The sequence below is a fragment of the Colobus angolensis genome, unplaced genomic scaffold (assembly GCF_000951035.1).
Source record: "Colobus angolensis palliatus isolate OR3802 unplaced genomic scaffold, Cang.pa_1.0 Scaffold56, whole genome shotgun sequence".
NCBI lineage: Eukaryota > Metazoa > Chordata > Mammalia > Primates > Cercopithecidae > Colobus > Colobus angolensis.
This window is the reverse complement of record NW_012119154.1, coordinates 10151116-10167214: the sequence shown is the minus strand read 5'-3', so window position 1 is coordinate 10167214 and position 16099 is coordinate 10151116.

Below are 16099 nucleotides of genomic sequence, written 5' to 3'. Positions count from 1 at the left end.
TTGTGTAAATCCATCCAAAGTTTGTGTAGGCTCTTCCCTGTACTATGGCAGACAAACTAAGCATAAAAATGGTATTAAGAACATTGTTCTAACACTTTGTGGTTTATGAACTCTTGTAAATACACTGCTTATGAAAGCAGGCAATGATATACCATTTTATGGTATAATATCTTTGCCTGCTTTCATAAGCAATGTATTTATTACATACAAGGGTTCACAAACCACAAAAAGAAGAAAGAGGGAGAGAAGGAGATTAAACTCAGGTCTCTTTTTGAGATCAGGTGTTGGTAGGCTGGTACCATTGTGCAAAAGTCCCAAATTTTGATAGTGGCAGTGTTTCAAAGTTGGGACAGTGTTGGGACCTTACAAAAATGATTTAACTGAATTCTTGAACAGAATATTAATTTGAATTTTATGGTCAGCACTGTAAAGTATCTTTAGGAAGTTATTTACTTTCTTTCTCCTAGATCATAATATTTCATTTTTAAAATAAAGGAGACAAACCTGATTTTTAAAAGTCTTTTCTTTCTTTTCCTTGTATAATTTTAAGTATACGCCAGCATATAGTCAAACCATGATCCAGATTTGTATCTGCATGTTATTAGATATTCAAATAGAATAAATTTTCCTTTCTTTAAATATATAATTAATGCATGCATAGAATTTAAAATATTCAAACGGTGCAAAATAGCAAAAATAAAATGTAAAATAATCCTCTACTTCATCATCAACCCCTGTTACCGAAGACAGCCACTGTCAGTATTCTTTCTTGCTAATTTTACTAGCAATTATTGTTATAACTTTATATAATACATGTGGGTTCCTACTTTTTGATTTCTCAATTCTCAAGAGAAGCTATTATTTCCTGGAGAGAAGCTATTATATGAGAGTCGAGACGTTTACTTATTTATATTGTTATCTACTTTTTATTTTCCCCTAACCTCTGAAATTTTGTTAGCTTGATTATTATTTTTGGAACTTTACTGGTTGTCTTCACAAATTTAAGTGATATAACTAAAGTCTATTTCATGATTTAGCACCTTTAGACAGTTATAAACAGTAAAAGGGAAATGACACTAATGCACTCTTCTACCTCCAAATTTTTCTTTCCTCTGTAATTATTTTTATATGATCTAAATTTGTTACATCTGCATTCTCTTCTGTCACTGTAAATACATTTTATGTGATTATATAATACATGGATTATTTTTAAAAGAAAAGTAAGATCCAGAATTAACAATATAATGATTATGCAAATAATATTCAATATAGAACGAGGAAGCGTGGATTAAGTCGTAGGGAAGAAACAGTTCTACGCCACTCATGTTTAGGTAAATGAGACCCTCTACACGTCCTATCTAGTGGATTCTCTCTTACCTCATTTCGAGTCTCCCTTACGCATCAGCTATTCTCGGCCGCTGCTGCTTCTTGCATCCCATTTCATCTTCTTTCTCAAATTTTGGTTCTATTTTGGTAGAAGACCACATCTTGAGTAGTATATTTTCAATTAGCATAAGGGCTTACACTTCTTGAGATATTGCACATCCAAAAGTGTCTGAATTTTGCTTTTACATCGGACTGATGGTTTGACTGAATACAGAATTCTATGTTCAAATCCCATTCCCTCTGAAATTTGAAATTTTTGTTGTCTTCTAATATCCAAGAGATGCTGATAAGAAGTCTGATATTACTCTAAGTTTTGTTCCTATGTCAAGGACCACCTGTCAATCACTCTGACATCTACATAGTCCCCTGTCCTTGGAATTTCCAACTTCTACCATGATGTGTCTATTTGTCCTTTTTCACTGGTCCTTCTCGGCATGTAGCACCTGTGGGAGTCAAGTTGATGATAGTGACAGGCAATGCGGTCTACTGGACTGAATGCAGGATTTCGAGTCAGACGATTTGAGTTCAAGTCTTGATTTTGTCATTTCTTTTTGTCTCTCTGTGAAACCTTGCAAAGTACTTTATCTTCACTTAGAAACAATTTTTTTTTCTACCAGGACAAAATAGTAATCATCTTAGCCCTGCTCTTTCCTGTCATGGCACACTTATGTTGCAAGGTCGTTGTTACTATAAACTATTGGGAGTAAAATTGTTTTACAAATTCTAGAGTTGAGTATTAGGGTCAATATTATTGCAACGGATGTGACACAATGAAAAGTGTTCATTGGTGTCATAGAAATATTGGGGTCTTATTTTTTTCTGCATTTATTGTTTGTCGCTAACTAGATGTCTGGATTCTGGATATTACAGTGAAGTCGTCACTTAGGCAGTATTGCAAGGCAAGCTTGCTACTTAGAAGACTTGGCCCCCGGACACCTGCCAGGCAGCTATGTAGAGCATCTCTCTCACTCAGCAAATCTCGAGGAAGGCACATGGGTACACTCAGCATGAGGCCTGAATGATTACTGACCTGTCTCTTTATCCTTCTTAGAATAACTCCCCACTGCCTGGGAAATAGAAATCGCACACATACTGACATATTGTATAGCTCCAAAGTTCAGCCAGTCACAAAAGGGGTAAGAAGAAATAATTTAAATGACCATTTGAGGCATAAGCATGAACGTTTCCAGGAACTGCAAAATTTAGCTTTCTGAAGTATACTTCTGGGAAATATCAAACAATGATGTAAGCTGGAGGAGGAGAGAGTAAATTAGAATCACAAATCATTAGATTAGGAAAGAATCTTCCAATTAAACAAGATCCCTGTTTTACAACTAAGGAAACTGAGGCTCTGTCTGGTTTACATGCACACACACAGGAACTTGCCCAAGGTCATATGAGCTGGACGGGAAGTAAATTCTAGGTCCCTTAGCCCCATTTCACAGTTCTTTTTCTCAAAGAGTCCATTCTGCCAATAGTCTTTTTAACTTTCCAATAGGTTGCTTTTTAAGTGGAGAGCAGAGAGAGTCCCTGTAACAAAAGTGATCTGGAGGGTGTTCTCAAGGCAGGCAGTGGCAGTACCACAGAGCAATTCCTGCTGCAGACCCTGTGTGGATGAGACAAGCATTGACCACAGGCTTCTCTCCACAGTCATGGGAGGCAGAAATTACTGCTTCGACCTCAAGGATTCAAGGAACTTTCAGGGAGGCAAACAAAGTCACACAACCTGTAAAATTTGTTTTTGGTAAATGGCAGAGGTGGAACTTGGACCCAAATTCGATTTTAATCATGGGACTGGTTCTCAGAATCGAGTCGAAAAGATAGTCTAGGAAATCCAGTACCCTGAAGACTTCATTCTGTCTCACAGTTTTTCAGCACATGCTGTGATAAATAAAGGCACAGGAACTAGTTTTAAGATAGCCAGTCCTGGGCACAATTTAAAGGAATTTTAATGGGCTCAACTTTACTGGATCTTGGTTTTAGTTTCCTTTGTCTGGCATATGGATTCCTTTCATATGGTCTTTTTAGAATACTCATGGAGCTCAGTAGATTTAAAATTCGTTGAGAAAGAGATGAGCTGTGCTTTGCCTTGGTGAGCGCACAGCTTCAACAGTGCATTCAGTCCTGGGTACCATTCATGGTGAAGATAAAGTGCGTCCAGGAGAAGAGGGGCCTGGGAACAAAACATGAGACAAGCCATGGAAGGCAATGGACATGTTCAGTTTAGTGACCTCAGTCAAAAGAAAGCTCACGGGGCACTTGTTAGCTGTGTTCAAGTTCCTGGAGGACCATGAAGTGAAGATGAGGTTAGACTCGCATCATGCACCTTCAAGAGGCTGCGTAACCAACAGATGAAAATTATAGAGAACAATATTTTAGCTGACAATCAGAATGATTTTCTAACAGCTGAGCTCTCTGAAGATGACATGAGCTGCCATTACATGAGCTCAGTTCTGAGAGGCAGTGTGAACTGTCCTTGGCAGGGGAGTTGTGGTTGAGTTATTGAGACAGCCAATTATAAAGGGATTCCTGGAGAACCTCTGACTGGCCTGCACACTGAGAGGACTGTGCATCTGGGTGGAGCTTTGGAAAGTTCATGCTGGTTGCAGTGGTGGGGAGCCTGGCCCCTCCTCTTCCTGGGTGGACACTGGGATTCAATCTGATGTGGGAACATGTTTACAGGAACCTATCTCATGTTGCTGAGTTTTTTTCCTTTTTGCCCAATAAATTCCATTTTTCTCAGCCTTCAAAGTGTCTACGAGCCTAATATTTCATGGTCTTGTGGCAAGGACCCCATTTTTAGCTAAACTAAGGAGAAAGTCCTACAACATTATGATGGAAATTGAACTGGAGCCATCAGAAAGTCTGTCCAGCATGGAGATGATAGTATTCCTTCGTTTAAGAGTTCAAAATCTCTGCAGCTCAAAAATCACCCATCTAGCATAACTAAACATACACACACGTACTTTATCTTCCTGATTACAATGACGACAGCCTAAATTTATTGAGCATTTGCTATATGCCACATAAGTTAGCTCCTTATGTGCTTTATTAAATTTAATCCTTCTCGCTGTCCTATTGAAAGTTTACATTATTATGTATTTCATAGATAATTGTGAATATTATAAATTAAGTAACCAATAATACTCAGATATTACTAAACATCCTAGGTAGGTAGTGGGGGAGCCAGGATTTCAATCCAAGTGTGTTTAATACTGGGATCCTAAATACTCTGCTTTTCTGCCTCTTTTCCTCGTGAAGCTTAATACATTGGAAATACCAAAAATAACCTGGTTTGCACCCAGAATAACTCAATGAGAATTGGAGAGGTGCTGAAGATAAACTGAAATAATATTATGATTTCTCTGTCATGAATAAGTGACAGCTATGCTCCATTTAGCCCAAGGAAGTAAAATTCTCTTATTAATGAGAGAGTAGCAGAGATGCACAGCCCCACAGGAGATAACCTTCCCAGTTTTAGTGATTCTCCATCAGTTTTAGATGGAGGGGCTTCTGGATGTCAACCTAATTTATGGCTGTGTCCTTGAAGTTCTTGTGCAGGAGGTGAGGTTGGGGAAGAGAGTAGGGAAACGAGGGCCAAGCCTGCTCTCCCGAGGAAGAACTTGTTGAACTTCAGAGCCTTTGGGAGTTTGAATAATTAAAGGTGTGTGTGTGTGAGTGTGTTGTTTCCTGTGGAAGATTTTCTCGCCATGACTTCTGGGCATCACAGTTGCCTTAGCACATGCCCAAGGAGGAGCCACTTCAAGTCTGATTCGATTTTAAAATATGAAAAGAGAAAACAGAAGACAGAAAAGCTCTCCTGCAACTCCTCAAGACAATCGGAAAACAAACATAGAATTCCCTGGGTCAGAAAAGGTGCTTGAGAGGCTCTTTTATCAGTTTGATGTTTGCAGCCACCCTGAGATGATGTTGCAAACTTTGGATTTTTCAAACAATTGATGATTTGCAATCCAAGAGAAGTTTTTCATTTTCTCTGCTTTTCTGAAGGTCATGTTACACATGGGATTCGTGAAGCTTCTTGAGTCATTTGATTCCACAGAGACTCAGGAGCACTGTGGAAATAGCCTCAACTAAGGAATCTGGATATCTCCAACAGTTTTCAAAGTAGGGTTCTGGAAAGCAATGAGAGTTTTAAATGTTGCCTTAAAACTAGTCTGGATTTCCCTTAAAAATATTTGAAAATATTGAAAAATATGTCCTCCTAGCACTTTGGAAGACCAAGGCAGGAGGATCACGTGAGCCCAATAGTTCAAGACCAGCCTGGCAACATAGTGAGATCCCATCTCTATTTAAAAAAAAATTGAATTCACTAAAGACATGCCCTTGTCCCAGGGACAAAGGAGCACAGGAGAGGAATCCACAGCAAGTAAGAGATGCCAACATATTTTGAAAATTCTGAAAGTGGGGTAAAGACCATGCCAACCCAAGGACCCCAAAAATGTGATGCTATGATAAGTGAGCTGACCTGACCCACAGAACCCCTACGCATCTCAGCTGTGGCAGAGAGAGCAGGGGGAGGGTGCTGGGAGCAAAAGCAGGGAGATTAGTTGGAAGCCTGAAAAAGAATCGTGGGCACTCCAGTTCCTTTTCTTACTACAGACTACTAGGGAGTTAGCTGTGCCTCACAACACTGGACACCAGAGCATTGCTCTCTTGGAAAACAGAATCATTTCATTCCTGAGTTGGGGCACCACACATAGTGCAAGGCTGATGTCTAATATGTGGCCTGAAACATGGGGAAGAGGAAGATGTACATACTGAACCAAGGAAGTCTCATTTCACTTTCTAGCCGCATCTCCGTCCCCGGCCCGCCCTGGCCCCTGGGCCTCGGTAGCTGGAGTTCTGGCCAAGGGGCAGGATGTGTTTTTCTATGGGGAAACCAAAGGAATTCATTTAAAAAGACTTGCAGATTTTATATAAAGTGCCAAACAAAGGCTAACCAGATGCCTGAGAACTCCACAGAAAAGACAGAGAGTGGGCATGTCCCATCCACAGTCACAAAGAAGTATGAGTGTATGAATGGGTTGCCAAGGATACCAGGCATCTGAAAAGCCTTCAAGCGTGAGAGTAAAAGAGATGACTACAACAAACAAACAACAATAATAATGAATTCAGAGGACATAGAGACAATGCAGGGCAGAAGAAAATTAAAATATAATAACTTACAATTAACATCCCCAGAGAGATAAGAGCTGAAACAAGAATAGGAAGCATAAAAACCAGAATGAGGCCTTGGAATTAAAAAATAAATCATCTCTGAAATAAAATCCCAATAGAAGAAGATGAAATCAAAAGAATCTATCAGAAATAGAATAAGAAGATAGAGATGTAAAAGATATTGGCGATTCCAGAAAGTGAACAGAAATAAAGGAAGGAAAGGATATGATGAAGGACATAATTCCAGAACTGAAAGCTGTAAGTTTTCAGATTGAAAGGCACCATTGAGGATTCAGCTCAGCAAATTTAAAAAGACTCTCACCAATACACAGCATTATGGAATTTGTTGTTGGTTTTTGTTTGTTTGTTTGTTTTTGAGATGGAGTTTTGTTCTTGTTGCCCAGGCTAGAGTGCAGTGGCGTGACCTCAGCTCACTGCAACCTCCAGCTCCTGGGTTCAAGCAATTCTCCTGCCTCAGTTCCCCAAGTAGTTGGGATTATAGGCATGTGCTACCATGCCAGCTACTTTTTTTATTTTTATTAGAGATGGGGATTCTCCATGTTGGTCAGGCTGGTCTCGAACTCCTGATCTCAGGTGATCCACCTGTCTCAGCCTCCCAAAGGAGGTCTCCAAAGAGCCAAAGAGAAGAATTTTATTGAGTTGAATCTGATCTTGTGATACTTTTACTTCGTCTGAAACCTAATGTTACTTACCAGGTTAATAGCAGTAACAGATAGACCCTAATAAGTGTAATGGCTCAAATACAACAGAGAATGGTTTCTTACTCAGGTAACAGTATCAGTGGGTAAAAACATCAGCATGGTGGTTTCTTCTACGCTGTCATTCTTAGACCCCCCAACTGATGGAAGCTCTGCCATCTTTAACATAGGGCTCCCAAGACTGTCCCGGGTACCACCTCCATTCCTGCTAGTCAGACATGAAAAAGAAAATGGAAAAGCACAACATGAAAGGGTTTTATGGGCCAGGTCTGGAAGTGGCACACATTATTTGCTTCAATATTCCAGTGACTAGAACTCCTGAAAATGGCCACAATGAACTATAAGCTTGAGGTAAGGAGAGTGGAAAAGGATTGAGAAACATAGTCCCTGGTTGGGTAGGCAGTTTCTGACCTAATCCTACACTAAGGAAGAGGAATCATGTTTGAGATGGACAGCTAGCCATCTTTTTCAAGTGGACATTTTTTTGATATGTTTGGATTGGAGTCAAAGTAAAATAGAATGCTCTCAACTGATGTTCACATTAGTTAAACAGGATTTCCTTGAACTATTTTAATTTATTCTATTCTTGATATCGTTTGGCTCTGTGTCCGCACCCAAACCTCACCTTGAATTGTAATCCCCGTAATCCCCAGGTATTGAGAGCAGGACCCGGTGGGAGGTGATTGGATCATGGGGGCAGTTTCCCCCATGCCATTCTTGTGATTGTGAGTGAGTTCTCACGAGATTTGATGGGTTTACAAGTGTTTGACGGTTCCTCCTACACACGCATTCTCTCTCTCACCTGCTGCCATGTAAGACATGCCTGCTTTGCTTTCCACCATCATTGTAAGTTCCCTGAGACCTCCCCAGTCATGCAAAACTGTAAGTCAAGTAAACCTCTTTCCTTTATAAATTACCCAGTCTTGGTGGTATTCTTTATAACAGTGTGAGAACGAACTAATACAATTCTTATAAGCAAATATGACTATCCGCATATCCAACCAATTTTTACTTGGACTTTACCTCTAAAACAACAGTACCCATCAATTTTTAAAAAACCATTAGCTTAGTCAAAAAACAATATGTTCATCTACAACCATCTGATCTTCGACAAAGCTGACAAAAACAAGCAAAGGTCAAAGGATTCCCTATTTAATAAATGGTGCTGGGAGAACTGACTAGCCATATGCTGAATACTGAAACTGGACACCTTCCTTACACCTTATACAAAAATTAACTCAAGGTGGATTAAAGACTTAATTGTAAAACCAAAACAATAAAAACCCTAGAAGAAAACCTAGGCACTACCATTCAGGACATAGCTATGGGCAAATATTTCATGACAAAAATGCCAAAAGCAATTTCAACAGAAGCTAAAATTGACAAATGGGAATTAAACTAAAGAGCTTCTGCACAGCCAAAGAAACTGTCATCAGAGTGAACAGGCAACCTACAGGATGGGAGAAAATTTCTGCAATCTACCCATCTGACAAAGGTCTAATATCCAGAATCTACAAGGAACTTAAACAAATTTACAGGAATAAAACAAACAACCCCATCAAAAAGTGGGCAAACAACATGAACAGACACTTCTCAAAAGAAGACATTCATGCGACCAACAAACATATGAAAAAAGTTCAACATCACTGATCATTAGAGAAATGCAAATCAAAACCACAATGAGATACCATCTCATGCCAGTTAAAATGGCAATTATTAAAAAGTCAAGAAATAACAGATGTTGGTGAGGCTGTGGAGAAATAGGAATGCTTTTACACTGTTGGTGGGAGTGTAAATTAGTTCAACCATTGTGGAAGACAGTGTGGTGATTCCTCAAGGATCTAGAACCAGAAATACCATTTGACCCAACAATCCCATTACTGGGTGTATACCCAAAGGAATATAAATCATTCTACTATAAAGACACATGCACACGTATGTTTATTGCAGTACTATTTACAATAGTAAAAACATGGAACCAACCCAAATGCCCATCAGTGATAGACTAGATAAAGAAAATGTGGTATATACACACCATGGAATACTATGCAGCCATAAAAAGGAATAACTCGTGTCCGTTGCAGGGACATGGATGAAGCTAGAAGCCATTATCTTCAGCAAACTAACACAGGAACAGAAAACCAAACACTGCATGTTCTCATTCATGAGTAGGAGTCGAACAATGAGACCACATGGACACAGGGAGGGGAACAACACACACCAGGGCCTGTCAGAACGTGGGGGATGAGGAGAGGGAAAACATTACGACAAATTCCTAAGGCATGTGGGGCTTAAAACCTAGATGACGGGTTGCTAGGTGCAGCAAACCACCATGGCACACGTACACCTAGGTAACAAACCTGCAGATTCTGCACATGCATCCCAGAACTTAAAGTATAAACAAAACAAAAACAGTGTGTAAAACCTTATACCAGGTTTTGGGGATATACCAATGAGCAGGACAGGCAAGTCTTCTGCCTGCATGGTCCTCAGATTCCAGCAAGGATAGGCAGGGGATAGACAATAAACAGATTTTTAAAATCAGGTAGTGCTAAGTGCTAAAAGTAAAATAAGACAAGGTAGTGAGAAATAGAATAGCTGGCTGCTATTTAGAATGTGAAGTTAGACATGCGCCCTTTGAGGAAGTGGCATTTAAACTGAGACCTCAGTGACTAAAGGCAGGCAGCCATTTTGGGATCTTGGGTAAGAACTTTTCAGGTTCAAGGATTGGCTAGTGCAAATGCCCTTAGATAGTAATGGGCTTGACTGTGAGACAGCGACAAGGCAAGTGTGGTTAAAAAGTTGTGAAAGGAGGGCATGATGGGGTCGAGAGCAGACATGGTGTCAGGGAATTAGATAACACAGTATCTTAAACGCCATGATAAGGAGCTTTACTTTTATTCCATGTGCAATGGGAAGCAGTTGGAGGTTTGAAGCAGGAAAGTGACTCTCCTTTCCGTTGTTGTTGTTGTTGTTAACTCTACTCTGCTTGTTATGACAAGAGTGGATTGAAGAGGGCCAGGAGAGGCAGGGGTGCTGCTACTTAGGAGGCTTTTGTTATGATCCAACATAGGATGATAGCAAGCTTGGAATATGGAGGTAGTAGCAGAGATGAACGAAGGATGAAACTGATGAATATTTTGGAGATTCTGTGGTCCAAATTTCTGAAGGATTTGTTGTGGAGGGAGTGAAAAAGTAAAGAATTCTAATTGCCTTTTATGTGGGATGCATTTGCCAACTTTCATTATTTTATTGAATCCAAGATACCTCTAGAAGAAAGTGTCTTAGGGTCTAGGTAGAGGATCAGAAGATCTGGTTTCTGTTTGCTTTTCCTTGCTGTTTTACTTGCCTGAACAAACTCCTTGCTCTTTAATTTTTGTAAGAAAATGAAAATGGCCTCTCATATTTACCTAAGAAAACTGGTGAAGGGTGATAAATGTGATAATATTCTCTGCAACAAAATTCTAATAGGAACAAAGATGCTCTTCTGGCTGGGAGATACATCCTGAGCATTTGAATTTAATCAGACAGCAACATATTTCTTAGCCCTTTTACAATGATGATGACTAACTGGCTCCCGTGTGGGTAGCTTATATTTTAGACAAAGGAGGGAAAATAAAATCATTCTTGACTTGGGGCAGTTGATATCATTTAATTGAGTCATAGCTGCATAGACTACAGCTGAATATGCAGAGGAATCTAGGGAGAATTTTTTCATCAAAAGAGTGATTTCTTCCTTTTGCTTTCTTGTCCCTTTGTTAAGAAAGGGTCTTCTGTTCATTTTGCCTTTACCTGATTTGGCTTGTGCTGCAGACAAAAAACTCAGAAGAGCATGTGAGGAGGGATTTCAGTCCATATGATATCAGCTGCCATTTTCGATAAGTGAGCAGGCACTTTTAGGACCCAGAGGTTATGGAACTGGAATTTTAGGTACACTATAAAGCAAAGTAGAACTACAATTCACCCTTTCAAATGTAAGAGTTTTGAGTTTCCAAAATCATTTACTCAGACTACAGTCAAACATTAGTGATTTTGTGCAAACTAAATTCCCCCCTTGTAGGAAATACACAATGAAAACAATAGTTCTATAGTTGGGAGACTTTAGCTTCTATGATTTCTATTTCCCCAGGTAGGTATGATCATTTAGTACTGATGCTTTCTTATATTTTTAATTAAAACTCTCTGAATTTTTGCTGCTTTGTAGGTCTTGTAATATATATTTCTAAAGGTGGTATTTAAGATCATACACCTCTGATCATACATCACTCCCTACTAGGGAAAGATGTGTGGCTTTTTATACCACCAAGAGAAAAATTCTACTGATTATGACTGCCTATGTGTCTGTTAGAAGGCAAAGTTATAAAGATCTACAAAGAGACTTAGAATCCCAGACACTAATAGTGAGAAACTTTAACACTCCATTGACAGTATTAGAAAGATCATTGAGGCAGAAAATTAGTACAGATATTCAGGACCTGAACCCAACATTGGACTCAATGGAGCTGGTAGAGCTCTACAAAACTCTTCATCCAAAAACAACATAATATACATTCTTCTCATTTGCACAGGGACCATACTCTAAAATTGACCACAGAGCAGGACATAAAACAATCCTCAGCAAGTGCAAAAGAAACAAAATCATACCAAACACACTCTCGGACACAATGCAATAAAAATAGAAATCAAGACTTAAAAACATTGCTCAAAATCATGCAGTTACATGAACATTAAACAACCTGCTCCTGAATGACTTTTGAGTAAATAATGAAACTAAGACAAAAATCAGGAAGTTCTTTGAAACTAATGAGAACAAAGATACAACATAACGGAATCTCTAGGTCACAGCTAAGTCAGTATTAAGAGGAAAGTTTATATCACTAAACACCCACATCAAAAAGTTTAGAAAGATCACAAACTAATGACCTAACATCACAACTAAAAGAACTAGAGAAGCAAGAGCAAACCAACCCCAGAGTTAGCATTAGACAAGAAATAACCAAAATCAGAGCTCAACTGAAGGAGATTAAGACATGAAAAGTCATTCAAAAAAATAAACAAATCCAGGAGTTGGTTTTTTAAAGAAATCAGTAAGTAGGTGACTAGCCAGACTAATAAAGAAGAAAAGAGACAAGGTCCAAATAAACACAATTAAAATGACAAAGAGGATATTACAACTAACCTTAACAAATACAAATAACATCATAGTAGTCCCTACTACTATGAACACTTCTATACACACAAACCAGGAAACCTAGGAGAGATGGGGAAATTCCTGGACACGTACACCCTCCTAAGACTGAACCAGGAATAAATTGATTCCCTAGACAGACCAATAACAAGCCCTGAAATTGAATCAGTAATAAATAGCCTACCAACCAAAAAAAGCCCAGGACCAGACTAATTCACTGCCAAATTCTACCAGATGATAAAGAAGAGCTGGTACCATTTCTACTGAAACTATTCCAAAAAATTTGGGAGAGACTCTTCCACAACTCATTCTATGAGACTAGCACCCTCCTGATACCAAAACCTGGCAGAGATACAACAAAAAAGGAAACACTAGGCCAATATCCTTGATGAATATTGATGCAAAAATCCTCAACAAAATACTTGTAAACAGAATCCAGTAACATAAAAAGCTAATCCATCACATCGAGTAGGCTTTATCCCTGGGATGCAAGGTTGGTTCAACATATGCAAATCAATAATGTGATTCATCACATAAACAGAACTAAAGACAAAAACTACATTATCATCTCAATAGATGCAGAAAAGTCTTTTGATAAAATTAAACATCCCTTTACGTTAAAAACTCTCAATAAAGTAGGTATCAAAGGAACATATCTCAACATAACTAGAGACATTTATGATAAACCCATGGTCAACATCATACTAAATGGGCAAATGCTGGAAGCGTTTCTCTTGAAAACCAGCACAAGGCAAGGATGCCCTCTTTCACCGTTCCTATTCAACATAGTATTGGAAGTTCTGGCCAGAGCAATCAGGCAAGATAAATAAATAAAGGCATCCAAATAGAAAGAGAGGAAGTCAAACTATCCCTATTTACAGATGACATGATTCTGTATCTAGAAAACCCCATAGTCTCAGCCCAAATGTTATTTCAGCTAATAAACAACTTCAGCAAAGTTTCAGGATACAAAATTGATGTACAAAAATCACTAGCATTCCTATACTCTGATACGGCTTGGTTCTGTGTCCCCACTCAAATCTCATCTTGTAGCTCCCACAATTCCCACGTGTTGTGGGAGGGACCCAGTGGGAGATGACTGAATCATGGGAGCGGGTCTTTCCTGTGCTGTTCTCGTGATAGTGAATGGGTCTCATGAGATCTGATGGTTTTAGACATGGGAGTTTTCTGCACAAGCTCTCTTTGCCTGCTGCCATTCAACAACAGGTGACTTGCTCCTCCTTGCCTTCCACCATGATTGTGAGGCCTCCCCAGCCATGTGAAACTGTAAGTCCAATAAACCTCTATCTTTTGTAAATAACCCTGTCTCAGGTATGTCTTTAACAGCAGCATGAAAATGGACTAATACATACACCAAAAACAACCAGGCAATCAGGAACACAATCCCATTGACAATTACCACAAAAAGAATGAAATCCCTAGGAATACAGCTAACCAGGGAGGGAAAAGATCTCTACAATGAGAATTACAAAACACGGCTCAAAAAAATGAGAGATGACATAAACAAATGGAAAAACATTCGATGTTCATGAATAGGAAGAATCAATATCATTAAAATGGTCATACTGTCCAAAGCAATTTATAGATTTAATGCTATTCCTATTAAACTACCTATGACATTCTTCACAGAACTAGAAAAATTGACTTTAAAGTTCACAAGGAACCAAAAAACAGCCAGAATAGCCAAGGCAATCCCAACCAAAAAGAACAAAGCTGTGGGCATCATGTTACCCAACTTCAAACGATACTACAGGGCTACATAACCAAACAGCATGGTACTGTTGTAAAAACAGACACATAGACCAATGGAACAGAATAGAGAGCCCAGAAATAAAGTTACACAGCTACAGCCATCTGATCTTCAACAAAGCTGACCAAAACAAGCAATGGGGAAAAGAATCCCTACTCAATAAATGGTGCTGGAGTAATAGGATAGCCATATGCAAAAGATGGAAACTGGACACATTCCTTACACCATATACCAAAATCAACTAAAGGTAGATGAAAGACTTAAAGGTGAAACCTAAAAACTGTAAAATTCCTGGAAGACAACCTAAGCAAAACATAAAACTTCATCATTTCATGACAAAGATGCCAAAAGCTACAGCAACAAAAGCAAAAAAATTGACAAATGGAGTCTAATTAAACAAAAAGAGTTTCTGCACAGCAAAAGAAACCATCAACAGAGTAAACAGACAACTTATAAAATGGGAGAAAACTTTTGCAAACTATGCATCTGCCAAAGATGTAATATCCAGCATCTTTTAGGAACTTAAACAAATTTTCAAATAAAAAACAAACAACTCCATTAAAAAGTGGGCAAAGGAGATGAACAGACACTTCAAAAGAAGATATACTTGCAGCCAACAATCACATGACAAAAAGCTCAAAATCACTGATCGTTAGAGCAATGCAAACCAAAACCACAATGAGATCACCTCACACCAGTAAGAATGGCTATTATCAAAAAGGCAAAAAATAACGGGTGCTGGCAGGGTTTATACACCATTGGTGGGAATGTAAATTAGTTCAGCCATTGTGGAAACCAGTGTGGCAATTCCTCAAATAACTAAACACAGAACTACAATTCAACCCAGCAATTCCATTACTGGGTATATACCCAGAGGAATATAAGCTATTCTAATATAACGACACATGCAGGCATGTGTTCATTGGAGCACTATTCATAATAGCAAACACATGGAATCCACCTAAATGACCATCAGCGGCAGACCAGATAAAGAAAACGTGGCACATACACACCATGGAATACTACGCAGCCATAAATAAGAATACGATCACATCATTTGCAGGAACATGGATGGAGCTGGAGGCCATTATCTTTAGCAAACTAATGCAGAAACAGAAAATCAAATAATGCATGTTCTCACTTGTAAGTGGATGATAAATGATGAGAACGTATGGACACAAAGAGGGAAACAACAGACACTGGGGGATACTGGTGGGTGGAGGTGGGAGGAGGAAGAGGATCAGAAAAACTAGCTATTGGGTACTAGGCTTAGAACTTGAGTGATGAAATAATCTGTACAACAAACCCCATGACATGAATACCTATATAATACACCTGTACATTTACCCCTGAACCTAAAATAAAAGTTTAAACAAAAAGGAGAAAATAATTTCTATTGTCTTTTTATTTAGCCCCATAATGGTTTTCATGAATGAACACAATGTACAGTGCAGCCACTATGTCCAGTTATTTTTCTATGTTTTTAGTTATTTTAAAATATAATTTTTATAGTCTGTAGCAGATAATTCTATTATGTCAAGTCCTTGAGAGCATTTAATTTTCTGCCTTTTGTATCTATAGTCTCACTCTGTCTCTCTCTTTCAAGGTGGTTAATTTCCTTGTGTTTTCATAATTTTAGATTTTAAGATCATCTTCTGTAGGGCTTTGTCTGTGAAAATATTGGGAGTACTGGATTAAAATTTTTCATTTGCTTCTGGGAGGTATAACTAACTCTGTACAACTTCTGTTTTTTTTCTTTCTTTCTTTCTTTCTTTTTCTTTTTCTTTTCTTTTTTTTTTTTTTTTTTGAGATGAAGTCTTGCTCTAACCAAAAAGTTCACGGCTTTTAAACTTCAAA